The sequence below is a fragment of the Meleagris gallopavo genome, chromosome Z, assembly GCF_000146605.3.
Source record: "Meleagris gallopavo isolate NT-WF06-2002-E0010 breed Aviagen turkey brand Nicholas breeding stock chromosome Z, Turkey_5.1, whole genome shotgun sequence".
NCBI lineage: Eukaryota > Metazoa > Chordata > Aves > Galliformes > Phasianidae > Meleagris > Meleagris gallopavo.
The window spans coordinates 6,871,055-6,877,538 of record NC_015041.2 but is presented as its reverse complement, the minus strand read 5'-3'; the positions used below and the strand labels follow the sequence as shown (position 1 = coordinate 6,877,538).

General features: G+C 43.6%; 1 protein-coding gene across 5 annotated transcripts in view; it reads left to right on the top strand.

Annotated features, from left to right (window-relative positions):
- Positions 1–6,484, top strand: part of UBAP2 (ubiquitin associated protein 2) — a 583,216-nt gene that overhangs the window by 75,924 nt on the left and 500,808 nt on the right. The gene's annotated exons all lie outside the window — the stretch shown is intronic.

Sequence of the window (6,484 nt, the reverse complement as noted above, 5' to 3'; positions counted from 1 at the left end):
AAAAAAAAGCCCTTGACAGAAAGGGATCTTTACAATTAAAAATTGAGTGCCGTCTTCTAATAGCCTCCAATATCCTCCTGGGAGTGAGAAAGTCTAAGAGTGCACACAGACCCAAAACAGGGTTCCAGTGCTGGAGGAATGGGAAGTGCAGGCTGCCTGACCACTTCTGGACTGGAAAAGAAACCAATAAATCAAACACTTGATTACACACAAATTCTGTCCATCAGACTGAAAACAGGAGAGAGATGTATAAAAAATGCAGCATACAGTGGGATGTCTCTAGTTCTGGATGTTGATTTTTTGATCTCAGAACAAAAATCTAGGAATCAAGACTTGGTATTTTTAGGAACTGCTTTTTTTTAGATTCCCTTATTAACAGGGAAATTTCAGGTGCTGAATTTTAATCTCATTAAACTTGTACTTTTTATTTGCCCATTCACCTGGTCTCCTTTCCTTTTCAAGGCCTCCCACAACAGACTCAGGGTGTATAAATCACTATGACTCATCCAAATAATATTGAAATGGACCAACCAGAGGTTAATGTGCCTTTCTCTTCTGGTACTTTGATCTTTGTAGAGTTTTTGCTCTAGGGCTGTCTTAGGGCTGGGTGCACTGGGTGCATGCAATGTCTTTTTCTAACATGAATGTGTTGAAGTTGCAACAGGTTGTACTATTAACTTTCTGTGACCTGTTTCATTTGTTTTAGGGTCTGGTGTCAGCGCAAATCATTGCACTGGTTTGTCTTGGAATAAATCTTACTGTGACTTCTGTCAGTGCTCGCTTGTTTGTTAACATGTGCACAAATGCTGGGTCTTTCCCATCGCCTATGATATAATGCATATGATGCACGAACTATAGAAGGTGTTTTAAAATATGTGCTGATCACAACTTGTTGCCTGAAGGTAGAATGTCTTACAGTGAACTATTTTCAGTGTTTTTTGTTTGTTTCTTTGTTTGTTTTTCTTCCAAATACGTTTAAAGCGCCAAAACTCGAAGGGTGGGGTGGAGATCAGGACATGCTGGCACTTGTTGGCTTTTGTTCTGTATCTAGTTTCTGATGTTAACAACTGCAATTCTGTCTGTTAGCAGAGCTTTTCTCAGCTTTTTGTTTCTGTCCTGTGTCCAACAGCACTGTGTCCTGAACGATCACAGAAGCTGTCAAAGGCAGCAGTAACAGCTCTCTTCAAATGTTATACTGCGTGTTTTTACCTGCACCATGAAGCTGTTTAAAGTTATTGATGCAGTCTGCAGTGGGAAACCACTGAGAGGAGGCAAGAACTAGCTTGTCTGCTCATAGGCCTCGGTGTTCAGTTTCCTTGTACATTTCTTCCTCTTTGAAAGGTGATTTTTGTTTTCCAAGACAAAGGTGTAATGTATCTGGCTTTGTTTTCTAAATTGGCAAATGATACCTTTATTTTTAAAATGCCACCTGGAGTTCGAGCTAGGTTTCTGCCTTTTATGCAGATAGAGCGTGATTGATACAAGATGTCTATTCCCAGTTAATCTAATCCTAAAAGCATGGAAACCGGAGCACTTCTTTGCTTCCTGTCACCTAAAATGAGCCCTTATATCCGTAACTAACTGAAGTACCGAATTCTGTTGATCCATGAGACTACCTTTGTATTTAGAAGCAGTGTGACTAGCCATCAACCTATTTACCTTAATACATCATCACAGAGCTCTAAGGTTTGTGTATTTCCTGTTGTAGCTGATTGTGGTACCCCCGTGTGAACTTAACCTGGAGTTCTTCTAGGATTATTAACTCTAGAGTTTCTTTGAAATTAAGGCCTCATTTTTATCACAGTTTCCAGTAGAACAGTTTGGTTTCACTTTATTTAGTGAACTTCAGTGTTTTTCTCTTCTCACATTTCTTTCTAATTCAAACCAACAGTCTTCAAAGCTGCCTACCTGGTCTGGAAAATATCAGGTCAGGGTGAGAGGAACCTGTGGCCCGCTGTAGAAAGATCTCTCTGTTCTTTTACCACAAACTTCAGTTACTGTCTAGACAACTCAATATGGAGACTGCACTCTTGCAAAGTCTACAGACTGAAATTCTCACACCTGTACTGTACAGTGGATGTCAGCAGATCATGAAGTAAATAGAGGTGCCCAGCATCGGCGCAACGCTTGTTTAAACTGATTGGTGGTTTTTCAGTCAGCATCACAGCTAAAGATCCTCTGAGCAGAAAGGTAGGAGGACACTTCACTGACTTTGTGATGATTTTTAATCCCATCTAGAAGCTTTCTCTGCAAGTGTGCATTTAATGGATTATGAAAAGAATCACGCTGTAAGATGAGTTAACTCTAACCCTGTGCTTAAAAGGCAGAAGTTGTTACAGTTATCTTTGGCCAGCAGTAATACCCAAGGCTGCTGCACTCAGAGGAACCAGTGTTTGAGCAGTGGAAGCTGTGAGGTTTTACTCCATCATTCTTTATGCTTATGTCACTATAGAACTGCTCCCAGAACTTGCAAAGCTACTGCTCTTATCTTCAGATGAGGTGTGAAGATGATATGGGAAAGAACCACTGGTCACTCACTCACTGCCTCCCTCCCCACTGAAGCAGTGTGCTTGCCTCTTCGTTTTCATGATGCTTTAGAGCACTGTGCTTTGCTGCTAGCCACCTCCATGTGCGTCCAGCTGGGATGGAGCAGAAGGGCTCAGCAGAAGCCATCCACCTGGCTGTTGCTGAATCAGCACCAGCTGTGTGTGCAGGGCTGTACCAAGCCAGCTGGGCCTTCTCTTACAGTGCAGGAATAGTGCTAAAAGGCCAGGATGAGAACCTTCTGACGGGCTCTGTCATCTTATTCAAAATACACTGTCTCCATACTCAGTCTCAGACTTGCTCTCTTCTTGCTGCTCCTCTGCTCTCCAGCAAGTTCTTTGCTGTCTCATGGCATCCTCAGGTACCAGACTTGCAAAGCTTGGGGCTGCCTCTCTGAGCTTTACTGCAGTTTGAGTCTTCTGTGCTTGGACAACAGCTTGCTGAGTCAGGGCCTGTTGCTGTAACCCAGCCCTGATGTTTCCCCCCGCTGGTATCCACCTCTCAGCCTGAAGGGCTTTGCTCCAAATTCATTCCTGTGCCAGCTGCGAAGGACTTGCTGGTTATTTCAATTATTTTTCTCATTCTGGGGTTCACTGCAAAAGTGCAAAATCCTACTGATTTCTCAACTCTCTCCTGAACATGGTACAGGGGCCCACCCCAGTGAGGTACCAGAGTTATTTGTCTGCTTCCAAGGTGCACAGAAAGAAGGATCTCCTGAGCCATTTTTATGGAGGAGAAACAGCTGCATACACACAAATGGAATGCTATCTCTGGACAGAACAGGTGAGGAAGCAGTTCGAGAGTTCAAAATATCAGAACAGAGTAACTGAGGTGTTTTTTATTGCTTCAACAGGAGATTTGTCTTATCCACAGAAAGTTGCAGTGCTAATGGGGGGTTCTGTTCATAAGCATAAAATGTGCCTCTGAATTACAATGCAAAAGTCAGTTTCTCTTGTTTGTAATGCAAGGATTCTAACTGAAGACTGATTTGATTCTTGTTCCTTGCTCTGAAGTGCTACCATCCATACTACAGTCCCTGCTGGTGTCTCCCAACCACCATATAGCACTACCCCCATCTAAGAGCAAAAAGGGAGCATGGAGCAGTGCAAACTGCTGAACTTCCTTGCTATGGAGGGACACTGGAGAAAAGAGATCAGGTTCCATCTGACTTAAGTACAGCTTTAAACCAATGCCGCTCCTCCCAGATCAGCACCCCCTCCTACCTTCTCCTCTTCTCCTCTGTATACATGGGAATACAAAAGTAGACACAGCAATATGTGGTCCAGTTGACGTGCTTGCAGGTGGAACACAGGGTTTTGGAAACGTGAGAACTGAGGTTTCCAGTTGAGAAACAACTCAGTGTGAATACAAGAGTTTGAATCTCTGATTATAGCTCTTCTGCTGGCTTGCTAAATACAATCAAGTGCTCAGGAGTCTTCTGAATAAGAACAATAACAATCATTTTAGGTCACCTCTATGTTGCTTGACCACATGGATGATGTAACAGTGATTTTTACAGCTTGCTTCCTGTGTCTCAGTCTCAGCTCTTAATTTGCTTTTGGGGAAAACTGTTAATAGATGCATTTCCAGATCAAATTAAGAGCTTCATTTTCCATCTTGCTTTAACTGTGTTACTGTGTTCACATGCCAGAAAGACATTGCTCTTTGAAAAACCAAGTTGTGTATGTGGCAACGACCCATGCACTTTTTAAATACTTGAGCATCATTACCCATGATGTAGTCTGACAAATGAATCTTCTACTACTGCCCCATTCTACAGATAACTGTAATTAACTGCAGTTTGTTTTTCCGATACTTGAAGTTGTGTGATCTGAAAATTGGTGAACAAGATGTATTTGTGCATATTACTGTGGGTATCTCTAAATAAAATGTATTTGTATAGTGTGTCTGCTTGGCTGATGGCTTCCTTTTTTGCTAGTCCTTCCACAAGAAGTAAACCAAAGGCAGTTTGACAGTGAGCAGACTTGCATTTGTCCCCTTAGCAGTCTGGCATTTGTGCAGAAATAGTGAATTAGTTTTTTGGTTTTGTTCCTTCCCCTTCACCAGTGACTGCACTGACACCCAAGGACAGGTTCTCAGCCTTTTCCACAGTTTAAACATCAGTCATGTTCTGTGTATGGCTGTAGTAACAGTCCTTGCTTCCATAGAAGATATGTCTAAAAGCAGAGCTGCAACTATCAGGCTCTTCAAAACGCCCTTCTCTTTTCTTCTGGTACCTCATTTGTTCTGAAGCAACAGTTTCCCCTTAGAGGCACTAGACCATACATGTACCTCTAGGTATAGAATGGACCATATTGGCTGTATAGCACTAAAGCTTACAGGAGAATCTTGAGCTCTAGAGACGCATCTGTAGCACTAGATCTGTCTCCATGTTTTCATTGCTCAAGAGAGCAGGGTCTCTCCTATTTCTCTGTCTCAGCTTCCCTCCTTAGAACAAGGAAGACTGGTTTGGGAGAAATGTCCTCAGGACATCGTAAGTTCTATGCTGGGAGTTAGAACTGTGTGCCAAATCCTCCTGCATCCCTGTTTTTCTCTCACTTGGCCTTGCCATGAGCTGCTGGTTTCCACAGTAATTTCTCATGGAAAGACTGCAGCATAATATGCAAGGGATAAGAGACCATACCTCTAGCAGAACCATCTCTGCTTCCTCTTGTACTGTAATAGGTGTTCCTGAGGCTTGAGGTTACCTGAAAAAGAAAGAAAAGTCCAAAAGACATGTATATTGTCATCTACTGAGCCTGAACAGTACCAAAACTGTTGGAGATTTGAGGGAAGCAAAAAAGTCCCATGAGCTGGATACATGCAGGACATGGTGGATAACAGGTGGCAGGATGTGGCTGGAAAGCACTGGTAGCAGTACAGCTTGTGGCTCCTGGCTTGCATCCTGCCACAGCCATGGCTTTGGATGGGCTTGTGCCAAGCCCTCAGTGTGGAATTTGGAGATGAACTGCTTGAGCTGTGTTCTGTCCTTGGATTGTCACATTTCCTCTGAACAGTTGGTACTCAGCGCAGAATGGGCCCCCTGCAGGATAATGCTTATGTTTCTACTCCTAAGTCTTAGGAAAGAGAAGATGAAGGGGCAGCTACTTTAAGCTACAGAAATGATTCTGGCAGTGCCTGTTACAAACTCCCCAGCTGCATCTGGTTCTCCACCAAATAAACGCAAAAAGGGATTGGAAGTGGCTGAGGACCTCAGGAAGCCCCAGGACTGTCAGTACATATAGACTTTTTTCCTAGCATGTGGCTTCTCCCACCGGTCAAGAGAGGTCTTAGGACAGGAGTTAGCTAGGTTCATTCAGAAGGCTTTAAACTAGGTATGAAGGGGGGTGAGGGTGTAACTGGGGACGGAGCCTGAACATAACATCCTTGTGCTTGCAGGAGAGGGATGTGCTTGTAAGACCCCATGGTCTTGTGCCTTGCTGGAAGAGGAGGATGACTCGCCCCTTTGTAGGAAGAACACGAGGGCAGGTGGGAGGTTGGTGGCTGTGGAAACACTGGAGTGTGGTCATGAGGGTACTAGGGTTACTGCCATTCGCAAGGAGACCAAGCTCAGGTGTCTTTATACTAATGCATGCAGCATGGGTAATAAACAAGAGGAGCTGGAGGTCACTGTGTGTTTAGAAAGTCACAATATAGTTGCCATCACGGAAATGTGGTGGAACGACTCCAACAGCTGGAGTGCAGTGATGGAGGGCTACTGGCCTTTCAAAAGAGACAGGCCGGGTAGGAAAGGTGGTGGTGTAGCTCTCTATGTTCAAAAAGACTATGAATGTGGAAATTAATAATGTTGATGATAGGGTTGAGAACATATAAAAAAAAATAAAAAAAGCAAAGGCCAACAAGACTGACGTTATTGTGGGAGTCTGCTACAAGCCACCCACCCAGGATGAAGAGGTGGATGAGAAAATTTATAGACAGG